This window comes from Chelonia mydas, chromosome 5 (assembly GCF_015237465.2).
Source record: "Chelonia mydas isolate rCheMyd1 chromosome 5, rCheMyd1.pri.v2, whole genome shotgun sequence".
NCBI lineage: Eukaryota > Metazoa > Chordata > Testudines > Cheloniidae > Chelonia > Chelonia mydas.
Window position 1 is genome coordinate 59,093,572 of NC_051245.2, and position 13,453 is coordinate 59,107,024.

At 42.3% G+C, this 13,453-nt stretch overlaps 1 protein-coding gene across 8 annotated transcripts in view; it reads right to left on the minus strand.

The window, feature by feature from the left end:
- Positions 1-13,453, minus strand: part of KIAA0825 (KIAA0825 ortholog) — a 406,839-nt gene that overhangs the window by 361,887 nt on the left and 31,499 nt on the right. For 3 of the 8 annotated variants that reach the window (XM_043546230.1, XM_043546227.1, XM_043546228.1), the window contains exon 2: positions 8,656-8,767. The exons of 4 other annotated variants lie outside the window; for them this stretch is intronic. The gene's annotated coding sequence lies outside the window, so the exon portion shown is untranslated. The remainder of the gene's footprint in view (positions 1-8,655; positions 8,768-13,453) is intronic. One more of the 8 variants, XM_037903239.2, reaches the window with a different exon arrangement.

Here is a 13,453-nt window from a genome sequence, read left to right on the forward strand (position 1 = left end):
CTGTATAACACACGCCATATAACCTTTTCCTGCAGACAGGAGGAAAAAGTTCGTTTTGTCAAATTTCCTGCTTTGAAAAAATTTTGAATTAAGTTTGAAAATGGTCAATAAGTCCCATTGTTTCAAAATGAAAAAGTTCCATTTTTGGGTTGAAACAACTTTTCATTTTGAAATTAAAGATAATTTATAGTTAAAAAAAAAAGATCAGAATCATAACACAATTTTTCAGTTGAACCAATTCAATTTTTTTTAATGAATTTTTTTGAGATTTTCACTTTTCATCCTGAATTGGGGAATGGGAAAAAATGTTGAAATCTCCTAAATTCTCACGGGACAGCACAATAGTTTCCTGCCTAGCTCTACTTCTGGTCAGTTAGAGAGGCTAGGTTCCCTGACTAAAAACCCCCCACACATTTTGTATAACACAGTATCAGACTTCAAAGTGTTATTAGCCATTGGGAAGCAATATAAACTAACTAAGGCTCTTTCTATTGAAAATCTCAAGTTGTAAAATATTTTTGAAATACAGTACATGACATTTGTCTGTTCCATGCTGCTTGACTTAGCCCTATACACAGGACAAAGTAACTTTGATGAACTTTAAATGATTCTACTCTAAGTAGCCATAATAATCCAAGACAATAAAAGCCTACCATGAAAGAGCCTCAAAATAAATGACAAAGTCGGCAAATAGGTGTCTAAATGTGGCATTTTTATCCTTAATTGCAATTCTAATTAATTTTATTAATTAGAATATAGGACTGATATAAGGGCTCTCATTTCATTTTTGGCTAGTAAATGGATCTCCTCCATCATACTATTCTTCCCTGACTTCTTTCATTTGTTCTCCTTCCCAAGCAACCCCAGTGACAAAGGAACATGATCATGCCCTATTACTGTGTTGTTCTCTCATAGTAGAGCTTTCCTAGCGACATGGTAACACCTGGTGCACATATTTTTGATCTTGAAATTCTACACCATATTGATTTCTATTATAATATCTCGGTATTTGATTTAAGCCTCACTCAGCATTTTAACTTTTATCCCCAATATCACATTACATGTAAAATATACCAAACCTTATTTTTCCTGACAGATACTAAGATGGTGACCAATAATGTTCATAGGGATAAGCAGGCCAACCAAAAGGTACTGCAGGAGTCAAAATCAGTTTGGTAGGAGTAACTGAAATAGTACTTCATGGATGACTGTCCACATTACAAAACCATTCACCACTCAATCCACCATGATTATCAATCTATTCTCCGACACAGCCAGGACTAGTTTAAGAGCGGTAAAGCAGGTCATAACTGAGATGCCTTTAAAGAGCTGCCGTAGGGGAAAATAGAAAGGACAAGGTTATATAGCATCTGTCTACGTAAGTATAAATATCATTCTTAGTTTTAATGAAAATAGGGGAATGGATTTAGGACATTCTATGAAGAAGAGTAAATTTCACTTCTATGGGTTTGGATATAAATTTAGGATGATACATCACTCTGAATCCCCAGCAGAACTCCTACCTGATGTCAATTACACCTCTGCAAAAAAAACCAAAAAGTTGATTATGTTCTTTACGTAGTAATTAAACTTTTAACATTTATTATTTGCTCAGTATCTTATTGTGATGTTCAGCATTATTCAAAAGAAAATACTTTCACATTTAGGACAACTGCTGTGTGATGGGGCATCCATCCCATGCAAGGCTTAAGGGTTAAAGTGGCCAGATAGGCCAGTTAATTCCCCAGGTTTCATCTGGAGGAGGATTGACGAAATGAGGCTCAGCTGGACAGGAACAGGAGGTACCTGTATAAAACCCAGAGGCTGAGAAGAGAAACAAGAAGGTAGGCTGCAGCCATTCTCTGAGAGGAGGAAGTTGGGAGGCTGGTGAGCCCAGAGAGTGGGAAACCCAGGAAGGTAGAAAAGGCTCTGGGGAAAGTAGTAAGGCAGGACAGTGCAGGCCTTGGCTGCTGACTGGAGGGCCTTGGTTCCCCTACTGGCCACTGGAGACGTGGCACTAACGAGGCAGAGGACAGCCTGATTTGTTACATACCCCCCAGAAGTGGGAACCATGGAGTGACCTGTGCAGAGGTCAAGTCACAAAGAGGAGGCTGCAGTTCCCTAAGCAAGAGGGGTCCGCAGGATGAGAGAACAATAGGAGAGACACCTCTAGAGGAGGGCGCAATGCCTGGCCAGAGCTAATCCCCAGGATGAGGTGCCACTAGCCGTGAGTGAACCCTGTCACATGCTGGTATTTCTGTCCTTTGTTTCTTTTCACCACCCTTTCAATGTTTCTCTCCTTCTTCCCTGTCTCTCTTCTTCCTTTATCTCCTTACAGCAGCTTCCCAATTCTTCACAGTCTTCACTCCCAGCTCTTTTCCAATTCTAGCTGTTGAAATGATCAATCACAAAATAGCTAATGCTAACATTTGCTGTGTCATCATTAGGCTTACAGTTGATCCTAAAAGATGGATGGAAGCAGCGGAGTTCACACCTCCCAGAGTTACTGTTTCAAGCTGTCTGTAGACGCAGGCATACGTCATTGCGTTTTTATATTTCATTCATATTTCCAAAGTGATATTTACAACCATGAATACCAGAAATTTACTGTTTTGTTTTTTAAATGAAAGCTTGCAGTCTGTAGAACTTGAATATGCCATATTAGCTACATCAAATGGCCAGGATCTACCCCTATGCTCACCCAGGAGTTTAATAAGGATGCTCCTATTCACACCACTGGGTCAAGTTCTGCTGAAAATACACATTCTTTACTCAGGAAAAACTTCCATTTAAGTCAATGACCCACTCAATATATGTGTTTAGTTTTAGCTGTTAGGGAAGCACATCAACTAAAATATATTCAATTCCACACTCCCTTGACAGTTCACTCCACTAATTATATAGCTAACTCTTCTTAGTCTGCCTGTAAGATAGTTTGCAGCCACTTTAGGAGTCCTTAAATATTCCAGGATAACGTTCTCTGCTGTTTTGCCAATTATTTGGTACGATTTCATGGATTAAATCTATTCATCCCCATTTTATATCATGTCACCAACTACCATTCATTATGTGCACATATGCATTTTTTCCCCAAGGAGTGAGGTCACAGTCTTTTCTGTTGCATTTGATTATCCCTTAAAACAATATTTGATATATAACTTTGCTACTTTAAAATTTATCATATTTTATCCAATTTATCTTTGCTCTGTGTTCTTGGAATGGAACATGTATACACATCACTTCTCCTATCCAGTCTACCTGACCTCTTCCCCAATGCTGCTTTTACTGATGTTGGAGTCAAAGTTTCTTGTACATTTTAAGGAAGCCAGAGATTTTTTTTCCTGGTAAAAAATACCTTCACTCCCAAACACATAAAGCCAGTATTGTATGTTAGCGGACAAAGCAACCATCTCCAGAGTATGGTTATTCAAGCACAAATATGCTTATTGATATGTGAGTATGTGCATTTATACACAAATACAAGCTCTTCTACAAAATTAGCGTGAACAAAAATAGCTGCCCAAATGATCATGGAACAGGAAACAAAAGCTGGTGCAAGTTTTGACTTGACCATTATTGTAATTCCGATGTCACATATATTTATGAATTATTTTTCCAACTATTTGCCCTGCAGAAGTCTTCATCTTTATGTTCCCTCAGCATTTCTCAGCTTGTAATCTCATCCTATTAGTCTTGTAAATAAATGCTTACAATATAAGTTAAGAGTCCTTTATTTGTGGATGGCACTCTTTACTTATATAGTACCATAGATGTTTTGTAATGTATAATAAAATGAAAGAATCTTTTAAAAAGAAATTATTCATGACTTCTTATGGCACATGTATTGAAGGAGCTTTAGAGGAAATGAAAGAACAGTTGTCATGGCAGGAGCTACTTCTTGATTCCCAAGGCTCTTCTTAATTGTGCTTATCCTCTTCTTAGGAGAATTTTATGGAAACAGACATCTCAAATTCCAGATGAAAGGATAGCATTTACTGAAATTTACAGGAAGTTCCTGGTCATGAGGCAATGAAGAGTATTGTAGCTGGCAAACATTTCAACCTCAACATCTAAAGGAGAATTTATACTTTCTACTGAGGGATTGTTTCAGAAAAAGGTGGCAAAAGTGGTGATTAATCACTTAAGTTGCACCAACTCCTTACAAATTTTGCTAATTGTGACAGGAGACCTTGTGATAACAAAACACAGTGAAATGCCATAGGAAAAGGCAGGGAAATCAGAATTTAAAATCCATCTCAAGCTTCCATTCTCCATATCAGCAAATGAAGGAAGTATAGTGGAGATAATTTCCCTCAACTTCAGAGTGGAATGCTTCATGTAGTAATATGACAGCAGTATCTCCTGGGTGATTTGAGTATGAAGCAAGGGTATTAATGAGGGACTCCACTGCATGACATCAAGGTGTCAAGGACCTCATTACAGGGAGGAACAGAGCCACAGGTATTAAAAGATGGAGAAGAAAATGGTACCAAAGATATGTTGTCAAAGTCTCCTATAATTTATAGCCCAGACTATGACTTCCTACTTTCTCTCCTTTGTATGGTAAATCCCTTTTGAGTGTCAATCAGCAATTGTGATGCTGAAAGATGTCCCTCCTCCCCGCTGTAATAAAAAACTACAGTAAGGATATTATATGAAATTCTGTAATGCTGAAGGCACACAGCTTTTGGTTTCATGCCTAAAAGTGTGTGTGTTCATAAATATCGTACAACTGAACATCATGTCCTGTGTTATTCCTTACATAATTACAAGCCTCAAGTGCATCGTGTAATCACACAAGTGCAACAGTGTAAACAATGCATGCTATTTGTCTTATTACCATCTTAAAAATCTTTTGCATCTAACCAATTTTGTATTGTAAATTTAAGATTCTTCTCAAAAAAGGAAGAATATATTTCATAATAGAATGGGAGGAAAAACTGATAGAGGAAAGATAAAAAGGTAGTAAAAGATTTCCCTGCACATTCCCATTAATGAGTTCACAAATTTATTTTTTCTTGACTTAATTTTATTGCATTTTTACAACTTTTATATAAAGCAAAAAATTACAAGGCTCAAGAAATAGGATGATGAGGTAGCTAGGAACTTATATTATATTCAAGATTTTAAAAGCTTAATCCATTTTGTTTTTGTAATTTAACCACTTAAAACTGAGTGCAGTGACAGCTATGTTGGATGAGTTCCGACTAAACCTATTTTTAGTTCAAATGTTCCATTACAGTATGCTTCCCTTAAATCAGCTACTCCATCCCATCTGAAAGTGCAACCGCATTTTGTCCGGGGACCACATCCCCTGAGTCTGGAGGACGCCGATACGCACCTCCTTAGCCAAGGTCCAAGGCGTCCAACACCAACTCGATGGGAATGGGGAGGGTTGTCGAACGGAACCCCTTCCAGGACTGTTCTGAGGTCGGTCCACCACTGCAGCGAGGCAAATATCGATCTTTGGTAACAATCTTTTCCAGGGGGTCTCAGAACTGGGAATAGACCATCGCCAGCCATTGTTGCAGGGGCCACATCTGGAGCCTGGCATGGCAGACCACCTAACTGCACGCTACCATGTGGCCCAGCAGGCGCAGGCAGACCCTGGCAGTAGTCAGAGGGAATGCGGAGACTTCTGCGATGAGGTTTGTCAATGTGTGGAACGTTTCCAGCAGCAGGAATGGCCAGGCGCAGGTCGAGTCAAGGACTGCTCCGATGAACTCTGTCCTCTGCACTGGCACTAACATCGACTTTTTGTCCTTCACCAGTAGGCCCAGAGCGCAGCACGTAGCGTGAAGCACCATGACATCCCTTTGAACTTGAGACCTGGAGCTGTCTTTGACAAGCCAGTCATCGAGGTATGGGTAGATCTGGATACCACTGCACCTGAGGTAAGCCGCTACCATCGACATGCATTTGGTAAACACTCTTGGTGCTGTCACCAGGCCGAATGAGAGGACCGTAAACTGGTAGTGGTGGGGCCCCGCCGTAAACTGGAGGAAGTGTCTGTGATCTTGAAAGATCGCTATGTGGAAGTATGCATCCTTCAAGTCGAGGGCAGTATACCAGGCTCCCCGATCCAGGGAGGGGAGCAAGGGGGAGGGTAGAAAGGAACGGGAGGGTATAACCCTGTTCCACTGTGCTGAGGACCCAACCGTCTGAGGTTATAGCTGACCAGGCAGGGAGAAAGAGGGAAAGGAGAACACTCAGAAAGACGGATCCGGGGAATGGTCTGGTAGTTCACCCACGGGTGCACTCTCAAAACACCACTTACCCCCCGGCTTATTCCAGGTCGAGTCCGACTGGGCAGAGGGTAGAGGCAGATGGCTGGGATGGGACTTGTAGCCCTTGACTTGTTTATGGGGCTGGTCCTGCCGAGGCTGGCTCCCCTGACCCTGTGGCTGCTGTCGTTTGAACCGCTTATGCGCCAGGGCTGGGACATAGAGACTGATGGTCTTCAGGGTGGTGCGGGAGTCTTTAAGGCCATGCAATTTGTTTTCTGTTTGCTCCACAAATAGGGCCCAGCTATTGAAGGGCAGGTCCTGCACAGACTGCTGGGCCTCGATGGACAACCCAGAGAGGAGCAGCCAAGAGACTCGCCACCTGGAGATAGCGGAAGCCATGATGCAGGCAGCAGCATCATCAGCGTTTGACACCACTTGGAGGGCCGCCCTGGCCGCGGTCATGCCCTCATCAAGGATCGCTCAGAACTTTTGGAAGCCTTGGGGAGCACCCCTTCAAACTTGGCCATGGCTTGCCACATATTGAAGTCATATCGGCCAAGGATGGCTTGGTGGTTGGCTACTCTCAGCTGAAGGCTGGAAGACGAATAAACCTTACGTCCAAAAAGATCCAGCATCCTGGAGTCTTTATTTCTGGGGGTGGCCCCTGGTTGTCTCTGCCTCTTCTTGTGTTTTACCACATCGACCACAAGGGAATTGGGGGCTGGGTGGGAGTACAAGTACTCATGCCCCTTGGTTGGCACAAAATACTTGCATTCGGCCCTTTTAGAGATGGGGCCAGGGAAGAGGGGGTCTGCCACAGGGCATTAGTGATCTTGAAAACACCTTCATGAAGGGGTAGAGCCCCCCCGGCAGGAGCCGAGGAGTATAGGATGTCAAACAGGGAGTCCGAGGACTCTTCCAGAGGGCTCTTCCGATTCCTCTGCCTGAAGTTAGAAGTGACCCTCTTCAAAAGTCCGTGGTGCACTTTGGTGTCATCCTAAGGAACCGGGTGAGGGGGCCCCATTATAGATTTGTCTGGTGACGATGAGGATGATGCCGGTACTATGGGAACCTCCACGTCCATTGGTGGTCCAGCAGCTTGCTCCTCTGGGTCCTCATGGACCTGTGGGGTCTTACCCTCCGAAGTCTCAATCACCTGAGAGGGATGGGATACCGAGGCCACTGGCCCATCACCGATTGGGCAGCCTGGGAAGTTGGGTGAACCCCTCAAGGATTCCCCAGGTACCATGGCGCTGGCCACTGAGCTTGGGGCCATGGGACAGGTTTTGGTGCTAATAATGTAGTTGGCACCGCCGATATCGGGGCTTGTCCCGCAGTCAGGGCCCCACCATCTCCAGGGAAAGCAGAGAAAAATTTGAATTAGGGCCCTGACAGTGCTGCCTTCTGATTAGGCTGTAGAATGAGCACATGACACTCGATTACTCCCTGACTGGAGGGACAGGGTGTAGTGGAGACACATTAGGCTGCCTGGGGGAGGGTGGTTGAGACGTCCTCCCCAAAACATCACCACTCTTCCCCCCCCCCCCCCCCGCATCCCTGTGATGCTGCTTGTGGGGCTGTGGCTGCACAAGCAGCTGCCCAGGGACACACTGCGCCGCACAGCACAGTCCAACCACTTGCCCCATGCTGGGAGGCCCTGCACTGGGAAGTGGGCATGGCTCCACAGGGCTCCAGCCCTGGCTCGGCTTCAGCCCGAGCAGTCCATTGAAAAGCCTCTGGCAGTCCAGATTTGGCCCAAGGTCTGCTTATTGACTACTTCTCATGTAAAATAACCTTTAATATACCCTTAGGTTAAATAACTAAGCATTTAACAACTCATATAAACAATCAGCAATTATTTTGATGCTAGTTTGCAATGTCCTATGACCATGTATCATACGACATAATATAATATACTGTTTATATATAAACTACTACATTGCTCTGACCTGTTCACATATTACAACACAATCATCTAAAGTATATTCAGAGCCCAAATCTACCTATTTCTCTATGATTATGCCAAGTACCTCTGGTCCACAGAGAAGTTATGAATTTCTGTAGTGGCTCACCCTGAGCAAGATCACTTTTAACTTTTCTTTTAACTTAAAAAAAATAAAAAAGCTGAAATTCAAAGTCAGCAGCTGTTACATGGTTCTCCAAACAAGTGTCTAAAGAATAAAATCTCACATAGTCTTGATTAGAAACATCTGACCTATATGTCAAAGAATTTTTAAAATGTAAACCTATCTTTCATCCTTTGCTTCTGGTCAGTGGGAGGAAAATTGTGTTTTGAATACACATGTATGACAGCTATGACAATTTTCACACTAGAATTTCATAAACATATATAATTTATAACAGGGCAATCTTGAAAAATATCCTGCCAGGTACATATGTACTAAGTACAGACTGTACTGTACAGTACCTTCACTAAACAGATTTTCTTTGTAACATCACCTTGTGAACTTCAGCTTTAAGAGTTTTCTTAAGGGATCATGTTGAGTTCACATAGCACTAGCAGAAGTTTTTCAATAGCCCTACGTAAAAAAGAAACAAACAAGTAATAAGATTACTGACTGGTAGCATTTTAGGAATAAAAAGGTTCAAAAGTAAGTCTTAAAGATGTTTTAATGTTACATAAAAACATGTTTCAATAAAGAGAGAAAATTCTTAATTCCCATTGATAAATTGTTAACTTATGCTATTGGACAGATTTTTTTTTTTTTAATTTAAGTGCTGGTTTTAACTTTGAGTTTCTTCATTTCAGTTGGTGCATGCCTCAAATTTGTGCGTGTGTGTAAATCTTCTGACCAATAACTTAGTCTGAGTCAGATTTAACTTGGAGGGATCCACATGGGTGAAAAAGGGCTACTGCTGCTTGCTATAGAAGTACAGTATATCCCATCCATCAACTGAATATTCTATAATACAACTTTGTGAAAAGAGGGTTCTTGACTCTTTCAAGTGCAGTAATTTTTAAAAATGACTGAGAATTGTGGAGAGTTTTAAAAACTAATAATTTTGTATAAAGGAATGGAAATTCCTTCGAGAGTCCTCTCCAGAATGGATCAACTGTGGCAATGGGAAGAACTCTCAGTCAAGTAGCTGGGATGTATGTTGGGAAACACTAATACCACCACTAGTCCACAATTAAAAATTAAACTCCTGCCTAAATATGCTTTTAACAAATAGACCAAAACTACTGAAGAATCCATTTCTGTCTCCTGGGTACAAAAACAGAGTGTTTTTTTAAAGAAATAAGTAGTAAAGGAAATGCAAAAACCTATATGAAAAATGACATTAAGGTTGTGACACCAGAGAACAAAAGCCAAGAAATTTAAAGTTAAGCTGACACTCAGTCCTTAAATCATGCTATTGTGCTTCTTTTTAAAAAGCAACAATGTGAGTTAATGACAAGTTGTCAGCTTTAACTTTGAATTGCCTGAAGTTTGTCATTTGGTGTTTGTGTCACAACCTTAATGTTATTTAAATGTAGTTTTTAATATCTATTATTTAAAAAGGTCTACTTTAAGACAGCAAAGAGCTTTGATGGAGTAAACCTCAAAGTACACTGCATTGCCGGTATGCCACTTCATTAGAAGTAGTGCATAAAACATATGCTGTTGACAAATCTAATTCATTAAAGTTGAGATAGATGCACTTTAAAACAACTGGCTGGCATCATTATCTACAGTTCCTTTTATAAATTATTCCTCTTTTTCCTTTTGACTGAACTTGTCACTGTTCCCTTTTCAGAATGTGAATGTTATGCCTTAAAATTCAATACTTTCAACGTGTTTAGACAAGTCAGAAGTTAAATAAAGTAGCTTATTTGCTAAAAATAAGTGTGTAAGCAAAAAAACTTACACTGATTATTTCAGTGATTTTAACTGAAGACAAGTAAAATTAGTTAATGTATAGCAGTTTCCGCTTGATCAAACACATAAAATAAAAATGTATTGAATAGGAATAGGGAATTAAAAAGTAGAAGAGAGAGTAGATTCTGGCAGCCCTGTTGCACTGCCATGCAGATGATTTGAATTTAGAATGGAATTGTGCTCTGCAAGAGAGAGGAGATCAGGCACATCACAATGTTGACAGCTGACACATACTTTTAAAGGGAAATTGCTAACTGTATTACTCTTAGAAACCAAAACACAGTGCAGCATTATGTTGACTGTTTGGAGGAAGCTATGAGCTGGCAAAGTACACTTAATCAGAGAAGAAAATTTCTCACATATTAGCTACTTTCTTTTCTATGAATTAGATGTTCAATTAAAAGGTCATCCTTCCTTGACAGTATGTGAGGGTAGCTACAAAGCTCATCTGTAAGCTTCTTCAGTGCAAGAATTTAACTTTTAGTTTCTTTCAAAAACTACATAATGCTACACACAACTGGAAAACTGTTATTGAATTAGTTACATAAAATGCACCTCAGCATCTGCATATGCTGTAACAAATCATTTTAAAAGGCTGGTGGGAGCAGTGGACATGTAATTCAGAGAAAGTTAAATTAGATTTTTTTCTTGCTCTACCTACCAGTTCTTCATTAAATATTAGGTGTCCCAACTAATTCCGTAGTCTCTTATGTTTTGGATGAGGACAAAAGGATAAAGAACTTTTTTTTTTTTTTAGGATTTATTAAACCTCAAGTTCATTTAAGGGTAAATTCTGGACATGTATCAGGAAAAAAATTTTTCCTGATGAAAAATGAAGTTCAACTGACCAAACTTCAGGAATCCAGGAGAGCTGGCTGTATTTTAAAGAATCCTTATCGAGGTTGCAGGAACAAATCATCCCGATGTGTAGAAAGAATAGTGAATAGTAAATATGGCAGGTGACCAGCTTGGCTTAATAGTTAAATACTTGCTGATCTTAACCACAAAAAAGAAGCTTACAAGAAATGGAAGCTTGGACAAATGACCAGGCAGGAGTATAAAAATATTGCTCAGGCATGCAGGAGTGAAATCAGGAAGGCCAAGTTGCAACTGTCATGGGATGTTAAGAATAACAAGAAGGGTTTCTACAGGTATGTTAGCAACAACAAGGTGGTCAGGGAAAGCGTGGGCCCGGTACTGAACAGGGGAGGCAACCTAGTGACAGAGGATGTGGAAAAAGCTAATGTACCCAATGCTTTTTTTTGCCTCTGTCTTCACGAACAAGGTCAGCTCCCAGACTACTGCACTGGGCAGCACAGTATGGGGAGGAGGTGACCAGCCCTCTGTGGAGAAAGAGGTGGTTCAGGACTATTGAGAAAAGCTGGATGAGCTGGTCCATGGGGCCAGATGCACTGCATCCAAGGGTGCTAAAGGAGCTGGCGGATGTGATTGCAGAGCCATGGGCCATTATCTTTGAAAACTCATGGCCATCGGGGGAGGTCCCGGGTGACTGGAAAAAGGCTAATGTAGTGCCCATCTTTTAAAAAGGAATGAGGAGGATCCGGGGAACTACAGGCCAGTCAGCCTCACCTCAGTCCCTGAGAAAATCATGGGGCAGGTCCTCAAGGAATCAATTTTGAAGCACTTCGAGGAGAGGAAAGTGATCAGGAACACTCAACATGGATTCACCAAGGGAAAGTCATGCCTGACTAACCTAATTGCCTTCTATGATGAGATAACTGGCTCTGTGGATGAGGGGAAAGCAGTAGACGTGTTATTCCTTGACTTTAGCAAAGCTTTTGATACGGCCTCCCACAGTACTCTTGCCGGCAAGTTAAAGAAGTATGGGCTGTATGAATGGACGATAAGGTGGATAGAAATCTGGCTAGATCATCGGGCTCAACAGGTAGTAATCAATGGCTCCACGTCTAGTTGGCAGGGGCGGCTCTACCAATTTTGCTATCCGAAGCAGTCACCACCGAATTGCTGCCGCCGCGATAGCAGCAGAGCTGCCGCCGAATTGCTGCCGCACCCGGAAGAGCGGCAGAGCTGCTGCCCAAAAGCCGCTGCAGTGGGAAGAGCGGCGGAGCTGCCGCCGAATTGCAGCCACGGGACACAGATTGCCACCCCATTCTGAATGCCGCTGCTAGCACCTGCTTGGAAAACTAGTGCCTGGAGCCGGCCCTGTTAGTTGGCAGCCGGCATCAAGCGGAGTGCCCCAAGGGTCGGTCCTGGGGCCAGTTTTGTTCAATATCTTTATTAATGATCTGCAGGATGGCGTGGATTGCACCCTCAGCAAGTCTGCAGATGACACTAAACTAGGAGGAGTGGTAGAGAAGATGGAGGGTAGGGATAGGATACAGAGGGACCTAGACAAATTAGAGGATTGGGCCAAAAGAAATCTGATGAGGTTCAACAAGGACAAGTGCACTTAGGACAGAAGAATCCCATGCACTGCTACAGTCTAGGGACCAAGTGGATAGGAAGCAGTTCTGCAGAACAGGACCTAGGGGTTACAGTGGACGAGAAGCTGGATATGAGTCAACAGTGTGCCCTTGTTGCCAAAAAGGCTAATGACATTTGAGGCTGTATAAGTAGAGCATTGCCAGCAGATCGAGGGATGTAATCATTCCTCTCTATTTGGCATTGGTGAGACCTCATCTGGAGTACTGTGTCCAGGTTTGGGCCCCACACTACAAGAAGGATGTGGAAAAATTGGAAAGAGTCCCGTGGAGGGCAACAAAAATGATTAGGGGGCTGGAGCACATGACTTATGAGGAGAGGCTGAGGGAACTGGGATTATTTAGTCTGCAGAAGAGAAGAATGAGGGGGGGATTTGATAGCTACTTTCAACTGAAAGGGGGTTCCAAAGAGGATGGATCTAGGCTGTTCTCAGTGGTAGCAGATGACAGAACGAGGAGTAATGGTCTCAAGTTGCAGTGGGGGAGGTTTAGGCTGGATATTAGGAAACACTATTTCACTAGGAGGATGGTGAAGCACTGGAATGGGTTACCCTAGGGAGGTGGTGGAATCTCCTTCCTTAGAGATTTTTAAGGTCAGGCTTGAAAAAGCCCTGGCTGGGATGATTTAGTTGGGGAGTGGTCCTGCTTTGAGCAGGGGGTTGGACTAGATGACCTCCTGAGGTCCCTTCCAACCCTGATATTCTATGATTCTATAACTCTTTGCACCAGACACTGTGGGAAGACAAGACAAGACACCAGGAACATGGTTTAACTAGGCCACAACTTCATTAACACATTTGGAAACTATCCAGCAACAATTCATCCAGTGCAGGTCACCCTTCCTTTGTAATCCATGCCACCTGGTGGAGGGCTGCCATCAGCC